Source organism: Protopterus annectens, chromosome 16.part0, assembly GCF_019279795.1.
Source record: "Protopterus annectens isolate FY-2018-M chromosome 16.part0, PAN1.0, whole genome shotgun sequence".
In the NCBI taxonomy this organism is placed as follows: domain Eukaryota; kingdom Metazoa; phylum Chordata; order Ceratodontiformes; family Protopteridae; genus Protopterus; species Protopterus annectens.
This window is the reverse complement of record NC_056750.1, coordinates 237632661-237650678: the sequence shown is the minus strand read 5'-3', so window position 1 is coordinate 237650678 and position 18018 is coordinate 237632661. Positions and strand designations below refer to the sequence as shown.

General features: G+C 44.9%; 1 protein-coding gene across 3 annotated transcripts in view; it reads right to left on the bottom strand.

Annotated features, from left to right (window-relative positions):
* PARP2 (poly(ADP-ribose) polymerase 2) overlaps positions 1–18018 on the bottom strand; it is a 1124938-nt gene that overhangs the window by 571499 nt on the left and 535421 nt on the right. The window lies entirely within an intron of this gene.

The following is an 18018-nucleotide window of genomic DNA, read 5'->3' as shown; positions in this document are numbered from 1 at the left end:
CGCAGTAGATAAGCCAAAGGGAACTACAGAGAACTGATAGTGCAGAGCGCCTGCCCTGAAACGTAGATATTTCCTGTAAGATTCCTTTGTGGGGATGTGCAGATGAGCTTCTTTTAAGTCTAGGGTGACTAGCCAGGCATCCTTGGCTAGCACAGGAAGAAGCTGTTGCAGTGTGAGCATTTTGAATTTTGGGACCACCACGAAGGAGTTGAGAATTGACAGATCCAGGATAGGGTGCCAAGAGTTCCCTTTTCTGGGCAAAAGGAACAGTTTGGAATAGAAACCCTGTCCCCTTTGCTGTACTGGAACAGGTTGAATAGCCCTGATACTGAGAAGAGAAAGCACTTGCTTTTGAGCCTCTGCCCACTGGTTTAGAGGAAGGTCTGGCAACCCGCCTGGGGTTGGCAGTGAGTGAAAGCAGAATCTGTATCCCTGGGATACAATGTTTAGGACCCATCGGTCCTGGGTAGCCATCAAGTTTTTTTCATGTAGGGCGAGTTTTCCTCCTAGGGGTGCAAGTACTTGGTCATGGCTGGGAATGATGAAAGACAAGTCATTGTGAACCTCCTGTTTTTGAAGTGGGAGCACTCCATTGTTTAAATCTTTGCATACCCTGAGACTGTAGTCTTGGTGGTCTGTTGCCCCTGGGTTTGGACTGAGAAGGCCTTGGAGGGACTGGGAAAGGACCAGTTTTTAGAAGGCCAATGCCTACTGAATATAGGTGGCTGCACCTGTAAAAAACCTTTAACAGTTTGCATAGATTTAGCTTTTTCCTCCATCTTTTTAAGAACTTCTTCTGTTTTTGGTGCCAAATAAACAGTCCTTATTTAAAGGAGCATCTAGTAATTTGGATTTGACATGATCTGGCAAGGTTTGTTCCTTCAGCCAAGCATGCCTTCTCAGTATACACCCAGTGACAGCAGCCCTGCAAGATGCTTCTAAGGCATCAAAATCACACTGCAAAGTATGTTTACTAACTTGGTTTGCAGAATGCATTAACTCTTGTAACTCTATTTTCTGTACAGTCTGGAAGCAACAACATTTTTTGTTTAATTAGTTCCATAATATGCTGCTGGTACTTCAACATGTGAAACTGTCAATTCAAAGTCTCGATGCCAAGAGTTGCAGAGGTATATACCTTCTTACCCCATCTGTCTAAAGCTCTAGAATCCCTGTCCGAAGGCGTAGGGTTTTTGTCTGTAGTAGCCTTAATGCCTTTAGGTCCCTGAGAAATGGTCTCTGGATCCGCAGTGGGATTTTTAAAGAGGAATTTATGAGAGTCAGGTACTCTGTAGTACCGGTCAGGCTTTCTAGGATCTGGTGGTAAAGTATCAGGAGTAACACTGGATTCCATGAAGACATCTACAATATCCAGGACAGGGGATATAGCTTGAGGCCTGTGCTGAGGCAACTCTAAAAATTCTCTGAGTCTCTTTTTGGACTGAGGGTAGTCCTGGCATTCCCAGCGGAAATGGTCTCTTAAGGTATGCAAGGTTTCATCAAAAGAAAAGCCCTCTGGAAAGGAGGCAGAGGGAATGGAATTCTCTGCATCTGAATCCTCATAGGTAGATAAGGGTATTTCCTGATAATCAGAGGGATCACAGTCATCGGACTCATGGTCAGTAGAATCAGAAGGAAAATCAATTCTTTGTCTTTTAGAGGGGGAAGGCTGGCTTCCCCTAATTAAAGTTAAAAGGTCTTCAGCCATTCTCAGCATTTGATTATGTGGCATGGGAGCTTGAGTATGCACTTTGGTCGTCGGTTTTCTAGGCATAGTGCGAACTCTGGGCCTGAGTAACTCGGTAGTTTTAGTCAAAAACTAAGTTGTCGGTTTAATACGAACATCGGAAGGTTGGAATACACCCTCAGAAGCCGGTGTCTGCCCAGCGGCTCCAGACCCATCCAAGGTAAAGCCATCCGTAGGTTCCATAGTCTAAGAAGCATCTCGCTGCATACTCCACATGAGTCTCAGCAGAGGCCTGCGAATCTGTAGAAGTAGGTATCAGGGTCTGCGAAGGCTCCTCACTGAGTACCGGCAGATTGGTGACTAACTTAATGGAAGCGTCGCCGGCAGTTCTGGACCTATGCGGGCTGTCTCTGTCTTTATCCTTACATTTTTTCGGAAGATCGGTAGTCGGATGGCTTACCGAAGCCATTTCGGAATACAGAGAACGAGAGCAAAATAATTTGGCGACAAAGATAGCCCGACAACGAATAGTTCAGTCGTTAAACAAGACACAAAACTGACATCGAGGAACGTTGTGGTCTGGGCCTAAACCGGTGATGCAGTAAGAATGAAAATCTCTGAGGTATTTGCTTTCCACTGGCAAGACAATTGTTAACTTTTTCTGACATCGGTTAGAGCAAGAAAAAAGGATCCCCAACAGGGTACTTAGCTTTAGAAGACTTCAAGTTTGAAACTTGAAAAACGAAAATTTCAGTTAGCGACTGACTGGCACTTGAGAACTGCTTCTGGCTCCCACGCGGCAAGAAAAGCTGATGTAATGGCGTTGGCTGCATGTTTTCTACCCCTGACGACCTGACATCATGGAAGAGGTGGCAGCATCTGACACAGAAATCCCAAGACTCTGGTATTCAGGCCGACTGAGAGTTACCTGCAGGCAGATAACACAAGTGTGAGGACTGCAAAGTACAGTTTTGTACCTACCATAAATGTAGATGTTAGACTGCTAATACAGCTGCAGTAATCACAGATGGGTTTTCAGCCGTCAGGCGGTCCCTCGGTCGGCCGAATTCCAAAGTCTTGGTCCGGCGTCGGTTGTCGTCGCTTACTCTTCTGACGTCAGGAAGGCCAGAGTATATAAGACACAGCCGACGCCATGTTCTTCAGTCTTTCTTGCCCCAGATGTCAGGTGCCCCCAAAAGGAAGGCAATACATAAGTAAAGCTTATCCACATATGCAAGAAATGCAATGTAATGCAAAATCAGTGTAAGCAAGCAAATAAAACATAGCAGGATAACCCAGTCAGGAGGTATGAAGAGGTTGTTAGGCCCCATGCCCTTACCAAGAGGGAAGGAGGGAGGGAAACCTGTACTGCAGCTGTATTAGCACTCGAACATCTACATTTATGGTAGGTACAAAACTGTACTATGTTCATCGTGCATACAGCTGCAGTAATCACAGATGGGTAGAGTCCCAAAGCTATGCATAGGGTGGTAGGTACTATGAGGAACTGGGTTGAGCCAGAATGCCCTGCAAAACAGCAGTGGCAAAGCCTGCTCTTGTTCTGGAATATAAGGGCAGGTGGTAGTGTTTTGTGAAGGTATGTACAGAACTCCAAGTGGCTGCCTCCAAAATATCCTTAGTAGGCACACCTCTGAGGAAAGCTGTAGAGGTGGCTGTGGCCCTGGTGGAGTGAGATCTGATACCAGTAGGGACAGATTTCCCATGATGGGAGTAACAAAATCGTATGCAGTGGCCAATCCACTTGGAAATGGTCTGTTTGGTAACTGGTTTCCCTTGAGCCCCTACGGCATAGGACACAAAAAGTTGTTCTGATTTCCTGAAGGACTTTGTTCTGTCCAAATAGTAACGTAGCTGCCTATGGATGTCTAAAGAGTGAAGCAGCCTTTCCCCTTTGTTTTGAGGGTTAGGATAAAAGGTAGGAAGGTGTATGGCTTGGTTTAAGGCTACCCTGGATACCACTTTTGGCATAAAAGATGGGTTGGTACGAAGGGAAACTCTATCCTGATGGAAGATGAGGAAGGGCTGCACCGCCATGAGGGCCTGTAGTTCAGAAACCCTACGAGCTGAAGTGATGGCCAGAAGGAAAGCTGTTTTCCAGGACAAATATTGCAGATCTGTTGAAGCAGCAGGTTCAAAGGGAGGCAATGTTAATTTTTCTAGTATGTAATTAAGGTCCCAGGCTGGTATTGGTTGCTTCCTTGGAGGTCTTATATTCTTAGCCCCTCTGAGGAACTGCCGTAAGAGTGGCTGAGAGAATAAAGGAGGATCCGTGTTGAATTCTGCAGAAATGGCTGAGGCGTGTATTTTAATTGAAGAAAATGAAAGTCCACTGCTCAGCAGTTCAGCTAGGTACTGTAAAACCTGAGGCAAGTTTAATTTTCTAGGGTCCTGTCCTCTTTTCTCATTCCAACAGCAAAACCACTTCCATTTTGCGGAGTAAGCTTTTCTAGTAGATGGTCTTCTGGCCTCCAAAATGACATCCTGCACCTCCTTGGAGAGTAGAGTCTGATGTGGTGTTACGGAATTTTCCATGCAGCGAGGTTGAGTGTTTTCAGCTGACTGTGAAGGGTTTTGTAGCTGTTCTGCGTCAGCAGAAGAGGTATTAGAGGCAGGGGACCAGGGAGGAGTATGTGTTAGGCTCCTCAGGAGTGGATACCAGTGTTGCCTTGGCCAGTCTGGAGCAATCAGTATCATCCTCGGTTTGTCTGTTCTTGCTTTCAAAAGCACCTTGGGCAGAAGAGGCAGAGGTGGGAATGCATAAACTGTCCATGTTGTCCAACTGAATGAAAAAGCGTCCACTTTCCAGGCCTTTGGATGGAAGGTCCTTGAACAAAACTTTTTCAATTGATGGTTCCTGTGGGAGGCAAAAAGATCTATGTCTGGCCTCCCCCACGCTTGGATTATCTCCGTAAACACCTGTGGATGTAGCTTCCATTCGTGAGGGTCTGTCATATTCCTGCTCAGAGTGTCTGCCAGTGTGTTTTCCATTCCTGGCAAGTACTGTGCTTGAAGTTCGATTTGTCTTTCCAGAGCCAAGTTCCAAAGAGTCATGGCTAGTCTGCACAAGGGGTATGAGTGAGTTCCTCCTTGTTTGTTTATGTACCACATTACTGTGGTGTTGTCTGTTCTTATGAGTAATTGTCCTGGATGCAGGAAGTCCTTGAAAGCTGTAATTGCATTTATTACTGCTAGCATTTCTTTTTGATTGATGTGAAGGTGCTTTTCCTTTTGGGACCATCTGCCCTGAATGCACCTGTTCTTCATGTGTGTCCACCAGGCGTAATCTGAGGCGTCTGTGGTTATGACTTGTTTTGCTTGAGGCTTGCAGAATGGAAGGCCTGTTGTTTACTTGACATGCTTGGGCCCACCATAGGAATTCCTTTTGCAGACATGGAATTATTGGAATAATTGCTTCCAAGCTGTGACTGTGTTGAGACCATAGATTTTTTAGGTACCATTGAAGTTTCCTCATATGCAGCTTTGCACACGGGATTAGAAGAATGCAAGATGCCATGAATCCCAGAGCCTGCAGGATTTTCCTTGCAGTAAGCCTGGTACTTTTTGCTAGTGTTTTGAAGTACTGAAATAATTGCCCTTGTTTTTCTGGCATAAGGTATGCCATCTGGGTGTTTGTGTCCAAGCTGGCACCCAGGAAGGTTATTTTCTGAGATGGTGTTAGCCTTGATTTCTCCTTGTTGATGGTGTATCCCAGAGAAAGCAGTAACCGTGTCACATATGCCAGATGTTCCAGTAGTATATGTTTGCTGTCCGCTTGGATCAGGCAGTCGTCCAGATAAGGGTAAATTTGTATCCCTTGAAGTCTGCAATAGGCAATCACTGATGCCAGGCACTTGGTGAATACTCTGGGCGCAGTAGATAAGCCAAAGGGCAATGCAGAGAATTGATAGTGGATTGAACCTGCAAGAAATCTGAGGTATCTTCTGCAGCTTTGTCTGATTGGGACATGCAGGTATGCCTCCTTGAGGTCCAATGTTACCAGCCAAAACTCCTTGCCCAGCATGGGAAGAAGTTGCTGTAATGTGAGCATCTTGAATTTTGCATGCAGTAGAAATGTGTTTAGGATGGATAAGTCCAGAATGGGTCTCCAGTCGGTTCCTTTTCTTGGTACCAGGAAAAGTCTTGAATAAAAACCTTGACCTTGTTGGTGCGTAGGTACCTTTTGTATAGCTCTCATGTTTAGGCACTTTGAAATTTGCAGTTGTGCCTCTACCCTTTGATTTTGTGGTAGGTTTGGCATGCCTCTCATTTTTGGAAGAGTGTGAAATTGAAATTTGTAGCCTCTGTTTATAATGTCCAGTATCCATTTGTCTGTTGTGACAATATGCCAATTGCTTGCAAATAATGCTAGTTTCCCTCCCAAAGGTGCTGCCAGCTGAGACTTGCTTGACATGGAAATGAGGGAGTCATTGGGTTTGCTTCCTGTATTGTTGTGCACTGTCTTCACCACCTCTTGGTGCTGGAGATTGCCATTGTCTGCCTCTATATGATCCTTGTGATTGCCCTCTGCCCCTTGCGCGTCTGTATCTACCTCTTTGGGGCTTGTCAGTGGCTGGAAAGGACCAGTTTTTTGAAGGCCAATTCCTGCTAAATCGTGGTGGCTGGACCTGTAAGAAAGCTTTGACAGTTTGCATAGATTTGGCTTTTTCTTCCATTTTTCGTAGTATATCCTCAGCATTAGTACCAAAAAGTACATCCTTTTGTAAAGGAGCATCAAGAAGTTTAGCTTTCACATGATCAGGCAAATTTTGTTCCCTAAGCCAGGCATGTCTGCGAATGACTGATCCTGTAGCAGCCGCTCTACTGGAGGCCTCTAGGGCATCATAACCACATTGTAAGGTGTGTTTTCCCACTTGTTCTGCACTATGCATCATATCCTGTAACTCTTTTAAATCTGGTTGTTCAGGTTGAGACATTTTGTTTTTTAATTGTGATAACAGGAACTGTTGATATTTAATCATATGAAACTGGCAGTTTAAGGCCCTCATGGCTAGGGTGGCCGAGGTATATACCTTCTTACCCCACCTTTCTAGAGATCTAGATTCCCTTCCTGCAGGAAGTGGATTCTTGGCAGTGGAGGCCTTTACTCCCTTAGGGCCTTGTGAAATGGTTTCAGGGTCAGCATTATGGCCTTTGTAGAGAAATTGGTGAGAACTGGGTACTCTGTAATATCTATCAGGCTTTACTGGTGCAGGAGGCAGAGAATCAGGATTAAGACAAGCCTCCGAATAGACATCATCCAGTACCTCCAAAACAGGGGGTATAGCCAGAGGTCTGTGCTGAGGTAACCAAAGAAATTCCCTAAGTCTTTTCTTGGAGTCTGAAAAGTCTTGGCCTTCCCAATGTGTTCCCTCAAGGTGTGCAAGGTTTCCCCAAAAGAAAAATCCTCAGGGGGGGATACAGAAGGAATGGACTGTTCTGCATCCGAATCCTCAAAAGGGGAATAAGAGTGTTCCTCTGCATCAGAATGCTCTGATAAAATGGATCCCTGATCAGAAGAGGGGGATTCTTCCTCCACTCTGGGTCTCTTGTCAGGAGGGGGCTGAGAACCTCTGATAAGAGTTATTAGATCCTCAGCCATTTTAAGCATCTGTTTCTTAGGCATGGGTCCAGGAGATGGGCCTTGAGCAGCAGGCCTAGTGTGATGCCTGGCTGCTTTGGATTTAGTAAAGGCCTTAATAGAAAAAGAAGATGAAGGCCTAAATACACCATGGGTGGAGGTAGATCTGTCCACATTAGTAGGCTCAACATAAGCTGGGGCTTCGGTTGTAGTCTGGGAAAGGGCCGATGACCCAGCGGTCTCGGGTACAAAAGACACCGCCGAAGGAGTGTCGCCGGTAGTCAGGGACTGCAAAGGCGTCTTGCTGAGTACCGGACCACGTGTAGCCTGTTTCGGCGTGGTGTCGGTGGAGACCGCGGGCCTCGCATGTCGGTCCTTTTCCTTGCGTTTTTTGGATAAAACGGTAGTCGGAGTGTCCAACGACATTTTATAGTCAAAAGCTTTACCAAAATAGTGTTGGGCGAACTCCGCCCGACGCTTGTTAGTGCGTTTATTGAAGGTAGCGCAAAAGTGACAGCCCGAGACGTCGTGGTCTGGGCCCAAACAAGGTATGCAAAGGGAATGGAAATCCTTATGTGGTATTTGCTTCCCACAAGAAATACAATTATTAACTTTTTCTGACATCGGTCTGAGGCAAGAAAAGTATCACCAAGGGGGTACTTAGCTTTAAAGAAGACAACGGTTCCAAATATTTTCGTAATTCAGGAGCTGGCCGACCGGCACTTGCGAACTGCTTCTGCTTCGGGCACCGCGCGGCAAAAAAGACTGGAGAACATGGCGTCGGCTGTGTCTTATATACTCTGGCCTTCCTGACGTCAGAAGAGTAAGCGACGACAACAGACGCCGGACCAAGACTTTGGAATTCGGCCGACCGAGGGACCGCCTGACGGCTGAAAACCCATCTGTGATTACTGCAGCTGTATGCACGATGAACATCAGTGATACACGAAGAACATCTGCAGTTGCTTCAATGGTGTTTTGTAAACTGTTTGTAACCAAAATGATAACATTTTGCATGTTTTTCATTTATATAAATGTAAGATTGCCATGTGTAAATTTAATAAAGTAGTTTGAGTTGCAAGCTCTTAAAAAATATGCTCCAGAGTTGAATAGTTAAAAATAGCCTATTTTAGGTTCTGAATTTGATTCTTCGATACACTGAACAATGAATACTTTTCTAAGTTTTCCTGCTTGTCCTGATATGTTTAGTTTACTGTTGGAGGCGATGTATGACAAATCCTAATCTGTTTTCTCCATGTGTGTTGCTCTTAGCACATTTACCTTTATAAGAAGTTTTGGTGATCTAGTACCTTTTCTGTATTCCTTTCATAGTGATGTTTTTTGCCTTTCCTGCTTTATGGTTCTGTATTTGATGCTCCCCTAGTGGCATGTTACTTGTCCTTTTCCCTTCCTTTGTTGTTTGACATTTTTGTGGTACTGCTATGTGTTAGTTTAGTTACACAGTAGTACATTAGAATTTACTTCTATCACTTGCATCTCTCTTAATGGTCCCAATTACTCTGCTCATCTATTTTACCAGTCTTGACATTCTGAGTCTTATTCACCTTCTGCAATCTGTCTTTCATCTGTCTTAATGTCTTTCCATTTCTATTACATCAGACAGGTGTTCCCATAGATCATTCTTTGTCCAGACGGACAACATACTCTGTGTTCTCTGTTTCCTGTTCTTTCCCTTGCTGTGCAATTCTAACTATACTTTCATGAAAGTCTCCTGCATGATGTTCCGCAACATCACCCTGTGGTATACCTTTACCACAGACATCTTGGATTGTCTGCTGTAGAGCCAAACAGAGACTCATTGACTCTTCATGCTGTCATTATCGGAGTTTCCACACTAAATGCTTCACTAATTGAAGTGATTGGTTTATTTTATGCATCTTTCTGAAGAGTGTTTTGGAGGTGAAAAGAGTGTCGGATAGAGTGATGTTTATGAAGCTGGAAATTGATGGTGTAATGATGAATGTTGTTAGTGCATATGCTCCACAAGTTGGGTGTGCAACGGATGAGAAAGAAAAATTTTGGAGTGAATTGGATGAAGTGGTGATGACTGTACCCAAGGGTGACAGTGTGGTGATTGGAGCAGATTTCAATGGGCATGGTGGTGAAGGGAACAGAGGGGATGAAGAAGTGATGGGTAGGTATGGTGTTAAACAAAGGAATGCAGAAGGTCAGATGGTAGTGGATTTTGCGAAAAGGATGGACATGGCTGTGGTGCATACGTATTTTAACAAGGAGGAGGAGCATAGAGTGACATACACGAGTGGAGGAAGATGCACACAGGTGGATTATACAGGAGAGCCAGTTTGAAGGAGATTGGAGACTGTACAGTGGTGATTGAAGAAAGTGTAGTTAGGCAGCGTAAGATGGTGGTTTGTAGGATGACGTTGGTGAACAAGAAGAGGAGGAGGAGTGTGAGGGCAGCACCAAGGATCAAATGGTGGAAATTGAAAAAGGGTAATTGTGAGGTGGAGTTCAGGGATGAGTTAAGACAGGCACTGGGTGGCAGTGAAGAGTTACCAAATAGATGGGTAACTACAGCAGAGCTAGTAAGGGAGACGTCTAGAAAGGTGCTTGATATCACATCGGGACAGAGGAAGGACGACAAGGAGACATGATGGTGGAATGAGGAAGTACAGAAGAGTATACAGGCAAAGAGGTTGACAAAGAAGAAGTGGGATTGTCAGAGAGATGAAGTAAGTAGACAGGAGTATAAGGAGATGAGGTGCACGGCAAAGAGAGAGGTGGCGAAGGCTAAGGATAAGGCATATGAAGAGTTGTATGAAAGGTTGGACACTAAGGAGGGAGAAAAGGACCTGTACCGACTGGCTAGACAGAGGAACCGAGCTACGAAAGATGTGCAGCAGGTAAAGGTGATAAAGCATAATGAGGGAAACATACTCAAGCGAGGAGAGTGTGTTGAGGAGATGGAAAGAGTACTTTGAGGGGTTGATGAATGAAGAGAATGAGAAGGAGAGAAGGTTGGATGATGTAAGGATAGTGAATCATGAAGTACAATGGATTAGCAAGGAGGAAGTAAGGATAGCTATGAAGAGAATGAAGAATGGAAAGGCTGTTGGCCCAGATGACACACCTGTGAAAGCATGGAGGTGTTTAGGTGAAATGGCAGTGGAGTTTTTAACCAGATTGTTTAATGAAATCTTGGGAAGTGAGAGGATGCCTGAGGAATGGAGAAAAAGTGTTTTGGTACCGATTTTTAAGAATAAGGGTGATGTGCAGAGCTGTAGTAACTACACAGGGATTAAATTGATCAGTCACAGCATGAAGTTATGGGAAAGAGTATTGGAAGCTAGGTTAAGAAGGGACGTGATGATTAGTGAACAGCAGCATGGTTTCATGCCGGGAAAGAGCACTACAGATGCGATATTTGCTCTGAGAGTGTTGATGGAGAAGTACAGAGAATGTCAGGAGGGGTTGCATTGGGTTTTTGTAGACTTAGAGAAAGCATATGACAGGGTGCCTAGAGAGGAATTGTGGTATTGTATGAGAAAAGTCAGGAGTGTCAGAGAAAGTACAGTTTTGTACCTACCATAAATGTAGATGTTTGAGTGCTAATACAGCTGCAGTCATAACAGATGGGTTCTCCTGCCGTCAGGCGGGTCCTCGGTCGGCCGAATTCCAAAGTCTAGGTCCGGCATCGGTTGTCGTCGCTTTCTTTCCTGACGTCAGTGCGACAGGGGTACATAAGACACAGCCAACGCCATTTTCTTCAGTCTTTCTTGCCCCAGATGTCAGGGGCCCCCAGAAGGAAGGCTATATATATATTATATATATATATATATATATATATATATATATATATATATATATATATATATATATATATCTAATATGTAATCATGCAATGCAATATAATCAAAAATCAGTAGTTGCAAGCAAATACACCATAGAAGGATAACCCAATCAGGTTGTAAGATGAGGAGTTAGCCACTAGGTCTGTACCCAGAGGGGAAGGAGGGAGGGAAACCTGCACTGCAGCTGTATTAGCACTCGAACATCTACATTTATGGTAGTTACAAAACTGTACTATGTTCATCGTGCATACGCTGCAGTCATAACAGATGGGTAGAATCCCAAAGCTACGCACAGGGTGGTAGGCACTAGGTGGAACTGGGAGGGGCCAGAATGCCCTGCAACACAGCAGTGGCAAAGCCTGCTCTAGTTTTGGAGTATAAAGGTAGGTGGTAGTGTTTAGTGAAGGTATGCACAGAACTCCAAGTGGCTGCCTCCAAAATATCTTTGGTAGGGACTCCTCTGAGGAAGGCTGCAGAGGTAGCTGTGGCCCTTGTGGAGTGGGATCTGATGCCTGCAGGTACAGATTTACCATGAAAGGAGTAACAAAACCGTATGCAGTGGCCTATCCATTTTGAAATTGTCTGTTTGGAAATTGGCTTCCCTTGAGCTCCTACAGCATAGGACACAAAGAGTTGTTCTGATTTCCTGAAAGGCTTTGTTCTGTCCAAATAGTAACGTAGCTGTCTATGGATGTCTAAGGAATGCAGCAGCCTTTCCCCTTTGTTTTGAGGATTGGGGTAAAAGGTAGGTAAGTGTATGGCCTGATTTAAAGCTACCCTGGATACTACCTTAGGCATAAATGACGGGTTGGTTCAGGGTGGGAAACCCTGTCCTGATGGAAGATGAGAAAGGGCTGCACAGCCATGAGGGCTTGTAGTTCCGAGACCCTACGAGCTGAGGTAATGGCCAGAAGGAATGCTGTTTTCCAGGATAAATATTGCAAATCTGTTGAGGCAGCTGGTTCAAAGGGAGGCAATGTTAATTTTTCTAGAATGTAATTAAGATCCCAGGCTGTATTGGTTGTTTCCTTGGAGGTCTTATATTCTTAGCCCCTCTGAGGAACTGCCTTAAGAGTGGGTGAGAGAATAAGGGTGGATCAGTGTTGTATTCTGCAGAAATGGCTGAGGCATGGATTTTGATGGAGGAAAATGAAAGTCCACTGTTCAACAGCTCAGCTAGATACTGTAATATCTGAGGCAAATTCAGTTTTCTAGGATCCTGGCCCTTTTCTCATTCCAAGCAAAACCGTTTCCATTTTGCGGAGTAAGCTTTTCTAGTAGATGGCCTTCTGGCCTCCAAAATGGCATCCTGCACCTCCATGGAGAGTAGGGTCTGTTGTGGTGTTAAGGAATTTTCCATGCAGCCAGATTGAGTGTTTTCAGCTGACTGTGAAGAGTTTTGTAGCTGTGTTGAGTCAGGAGAAGAGGCATTAGAGGTAGGGTCCAGGGAGGAGAATGTGTTAGGCTCCTCAGGAGTGGGTACCAGTGTTGTCTTGGCCAGTCTGGAGCAATCAGTATCATCTTCGGTCTGTCTGCTCTTGCTTTCAAGAGCACCTTGGGCAGTAGAGGCAAAGGTGGGAAGGCGTAAACTGTCCGTGCTGCCCAACTGAAAGAAAGGGCGTCCACTCTCCAGGCCTTTGGATGAAATGTCCTTGAGCAGAATTTTGTCAATTGATGATTCCTGTGGGAGGCAAAGAGATCTATGTCTGGCCTTCCCCACGCTTGGATTATCTTTGTAAACACTTGAGGATGCAACTTTCATTCATGCGGGTCTGTCATATTTCTGCTTAGATTGTCTGCCAGCGTGTTTTCCAAACCTGGCAGGTACTGTGCTTGAAGTTCGATTTGCCATTCCAGAGCCATGTTCCAAAGCGACATGGCCAGCCTGCACAGGGGGTATGAATGTGTTCCTCCTTGTTTGTTTATGTACCACATTACTGTGGTGTTGTCTGTTCTTATCAATAATTGCCCTGGATGCAGGAGGTCCTTGAAAGCTGTAATTGCATTTATCACTGCTAGCATTTCCTTTTGATTGAGGTGAAAATGCTTTTCCTTTTGGGACCATTTGCCCTGAATGCACCTGTCTGTCATGTGTGCCCCCCAGGCGTAGTCTGAGGCGTCTGTTGTGATGACTTGCTTTGCTTGAGGCTTGCAGAATGGTAGACCTGTGTTTGTTTGGCATGCTTGGGCCCACCATAGAAAATCCTTTTGCAAACATGGGATTATTGGTATTATTGTTTCCAAACTGTGGCTGTGTTGAGACCATAGGTTTTTTAGGTACCATTGAAGTTTCCTCATATGCAACTTTGCACATGGGATTAGAAGAATGCAAGATGCCATGAAGCCCAGAGCCTGCAGGATTTTCATTGCAGTTAGCCTGGTACAATTTGCTAGCATCTTGAAGTACTGAGTTAGTTGCCCCTGTTTTTTCTGGCGTAAGATAGGCCATCTGGGTGTTTGTGTCCAAGTTGGCACCCAGGAAAATTATTTTCTGAGATGGTGTTAGCCTGGATTTCTCTTTGTTGACTGTGTATCCAAGAGAATTCAATAACCATGTTACATAAGCCAGATGTTCCAGAAGTATGTGTTTGCTGTCCGCTTGGATCAGGCAATCGTCCAAATAAGGGTAAATTTGTATCCCTTGAAGTCTGCAGTAGGCAATTACTGATGCCAGGCATTTCGTGAATACTCTGGGCGCAGTAGATAAGCCAAAGGGCAATGCAGAGAATTGATAGTGGATTGAACCTGCAAGAAATCTGAGGTATCTTCTGCAGCTTTGTCTGATTGGGACATGCAGGTATGCCTCCTTGAGGTCCAATGTTACCAGCCAAGACTCCTTGCCTAGCATGGGAAGAAGCTGCTGTAAGGTGAGCATCTTGAATTTTGGTACGAGTAGAAATGTGTTTAGGATGGATGAGTCCAAAATGGGTCTCCAATCGGTTCCCTTCCTTGGTACCAGGAATAGTCTGGAATAAAAACCTTGACCTTGTTCGTGAGTAGGTACCTCTTGAATAGCTTTCATGTCCATGAACTTTGAAATTTGTATTTGAGCCTCTGCCCTTTGATTGTGTGGCAGGTTCAGCATGCCTCTCATTTTTGGAAGAGTGTGGAAATGAAATCTGCAGCCTCTGTTTATAATGTCCAGGATCCATTTGTCTGTTGTGATAATATGCCAATTTTTTGAAAATAATGCCAGCTTTCCTCCCAAGGGTGCTGCCAGCTGAGACTTGCTTGGCATGCAAAGGGGAAAGTTATTGGGTTTGTTTCCTGTATTGTTGTGCACTGTCTTCGCCACCTCTTGGTGCTGGAGTTTGCCAGTGTCTGCCTCTATATGATCCTTGAGATTGTCCTCTGCCCCTTGTGCACCTGTACCTACCTCTTTGGGGCTTGTCCGTGGCTGGAAAGGACCAGTTTTTTGAAGGCCAATTTCTGCTAAAACGTGGTGGTTGTACCTGTAGAAAAGCTTTGACAGTTTGCATAGATTTAGCTTTTTCTTCCATTTTCCATAGTATCTCCTCAGCATTAGTACCAAATAATACATCATTTTGTAAAGGAGCATCTAGTAGTTTAGCTTTAACATGATCAGGCAAGGTTTGTTCCCTAAGCCTGGCATGTCTACGAATGACTGATCCTGTAACAGCAGCTCTACTTGAGGCCTCTAGAGCATCATAGCCACATTGTAAGGTGTGTTTACCCACTTGTTCTGCACTATGCATCATATCCTGCAACTCCTTCAAATCTGGTTGTTCAGGTTGTGACATTTTATTCCTTAATTGTGATAACAGAAACTGCTGATATTTAAGCATATGGAACTGACAATTTAAGGCCCTCATGGCTAGGGTGGCTGAGGTATATACCTTTTTTCCCCACCTTTCTAAGGATCTAGACTCTCTCTCGGAAGGTAATGGATTCTTAGCAGTAGAGGCCTTCATTCCCTTGGGGCCTTGAGAAATGGTTTCAGGGTCAGCATTATGGCTTTTGCAAAGAAATTGGTGTGAGTTAGGAACTCTGTAGTACCTATCAGGCTTGACTGGGGCAGGAGGCAGGGAATCCGGATTAAAGCAAGCCTCCGAGTAAACATCATCAAGTATGTCCAAGACAGGAGGAATCGCCAGAGGTCTGTGCTGAGGTAGCAAAAGAAACTCCCTAAGCCTTTTCTTGGAATCTGAAAAATCTTGGCCTTCCCAATGGAAGTGTTCCCTCAAGGTATGCAAGGTTTCCCCGAAAGAAAATTCCTCTGGGGGGATACAGAAGGAATGGACTGCTCTGCATCAGAATCTTCAAAAAAGGAGTAAGAGTGTTCCTCTTCATCAGAATTTTCTGAAATAATGGAGCCCTGGTCAGAAGAGGGAGAATCTTCCTCCACTCTGGGTCTCTTGTCTGGAGGGGGTTGGGAACCCCTGATAAGAGTAATTAAATCCTCAGCCATTTTGAGCATCTGCTTTTTAGGCATGGGACCTGGAGATGGGCCCTGTGCAACAGGCCTCTTGGGATGCATGGCTGATTTAGACTTAGTAAAGGCCTTTATGGAAAAAGAAGATGAAGGTCTGAAGACACCATGGGTGGAAGTGGACCTGTCCACATTAAGAGGCTCAACACTCACAGTGGCTTCGGTAGCTGTAGTCAGGGTATGGGCCGAGGAACCTGCGGTCTCGGTTACAGAAGACACCGCCAGAGAAGTGTCGTCGGTAGTCAGGGGCTGCGTAGGCGCCTCGCTGAGAACCGGACCACGTGTAGCCGGTTTTGGCGTGGTGTCGGTGGAGACCGCTTACCTCGCGTGTCAGTCTTTGTCCTTGCGTTTTTTGGACAAAACAGTAGTCGGAGTCTCCGACGACATTTTATAATTAAAAGCTTTACCAAAAAAGTGCTGGGCGAACTCCGCCCGACGCTTAATAGTGCGTTTATTGAAAGTAGCACAAAAGCGACAGCCCGAGACGTCGTGGTCTTGGCCTAAACAAGGTATACAGCGGGAATGGAAATCCTTATGCGGTATTTGCTTCCCACAAGAAATACAATTGTTAACTTTGTCTGACATCGGTCTGAGGCAAGAAAAGTTTCCCCAACGGGGTACTTAGCTTTAAATAAGACTTCGGTTTCCAAATTTTCGTAATTTCAGGAGCTGGCCGACCGGCACTTGCGAACTGCTTCTGCTTCGGGCACCGCGTGGCAAAAAAGACTGAAGAAAATGGCGTCGGCTGTGTCTTATGTACCCCTGTCGCACTGACGTCAGGAAAGAAAGCGACGACATCCGACGCCGGACCTAGACTTTGGAATTCGGCCGACCGAGGACCCGCCTGACGGCAGGAGAACCCATCTGTTATGACTGCAGCTGTATGCACAATGAACATGTATGTAAGAGTGGTACAGGATATGTACGAGGGTAGTTTGACTGCGGTGAGGTCTGCGGTGGGACTGACAGATGCGTTTAAGGTGGAGTTGGGGTTACATCAAGGATCAGCTCTGAGCCCTTTCATATTTGCAATGGTGATGGACAAGTTGACAGACTAGATCAGACAGGAGTCCCCATGGACTATGATGCTTGCAGATGACATTGTGATCTGTAGTGAGAGTAGGGAACAGGTGGAGGAGACCCTGGAGAGATGGAGATATGCTCTAGAGAGAAGAGGAATGAAGGTCAGCAGGACTAAGACAGAATATATGTGTGTGAATGAGAGGGAGGATAGATGAATGGTGAGGATGCAAGGAGTAGAGGTGGCGAAGGTGGATGAGTTTAAATACTTGGGGTCAATAGCTCAGAGTAACGGTGAGTGTAGAAGAGAGGTGAAGAAGAGAGTACAGGCAGGATGGAGTGGGTGGAGAAGAGTGTCAGGAGTGATTTATGACAGACGAGTACCTGTAAGAGTGAAAGGGAAGTCTACAAGAGGGTAGTGAGACCAGCTATGTTATATGGGTTGGAGACAGTGGCACTGACAAAAAGGCAGGAGTTTGAGCTGGATGTGGCAGAGTTAAAGATGTTAATATTTGCATTGGGTGTGACGAGAGTGGACAGGATTAGGAATAAGTATATTAGATGGTCAGCCCAGGTTGGAAGGTTTGGAAACAAAGCCAGAGAGGCGAGATTACGTTGGTTTGGACATGTGCTGAGGAGGGATGCTGAGTATATTGGGAAAAAGAAGTTGAGGATGAAGCTACCAGGTAACAGGAAAAGAGGAAGGCCTAAGACCAGGTTTATGGATGTGGTGAGAGAGGACATGCAGGTGGTTGGTGTGACACAGCAAAATGCAGAGGACAGGAAGAAATGGAAACAGGTGATCCGCTGTGGTGACCCCTAACAGGAACAGCCGAAAGAAGATGATGATGATGGTTTATTTTATGCGTCACTAAACTCCTCCCCTCCCTCAATAAATTACGCCTTTGTGAGCTTACTTTTCCAAATATGAAATTTACTTTATCCCAATGTATTTGCTTGTTGTTCCCTTCAAGTATCTTTTAAGTTGCATTTTTCATATTTATTAGTATGGCATTCTTCCCTGCATACATATCGCACTATATCAGATCTTTTCTTTTTATGTCTATTCTTTCTCAAAACTTTCAATACCCCATTTTTTTTTTCTTTTTCTTGTAGCACTTTCTCAGTTGCATCCTTTTCCTGGATGGCCCAATGTTTCTTCATCTAGATAATGTTTTGCTCTTATCTGTTACATTAAGGACCCTAGTCTTAGCAGCTATAGACATCTGGGAGGAAGATAACTGAAATCCTACAAGACATGAAGGTTGTAGTAATGGATTTGCACACCAAAGTACAGGCAGTGAAACTGTTTTAGTTCATTTCATTATATATGTAGGCCAGGCATATTTTTATCACACAGATGAGAAGATGTGGATGTTAATACGGAACTGAAAGGGTTTGTTTGGGAGGGGAAAAGGCAAGAGTTAAA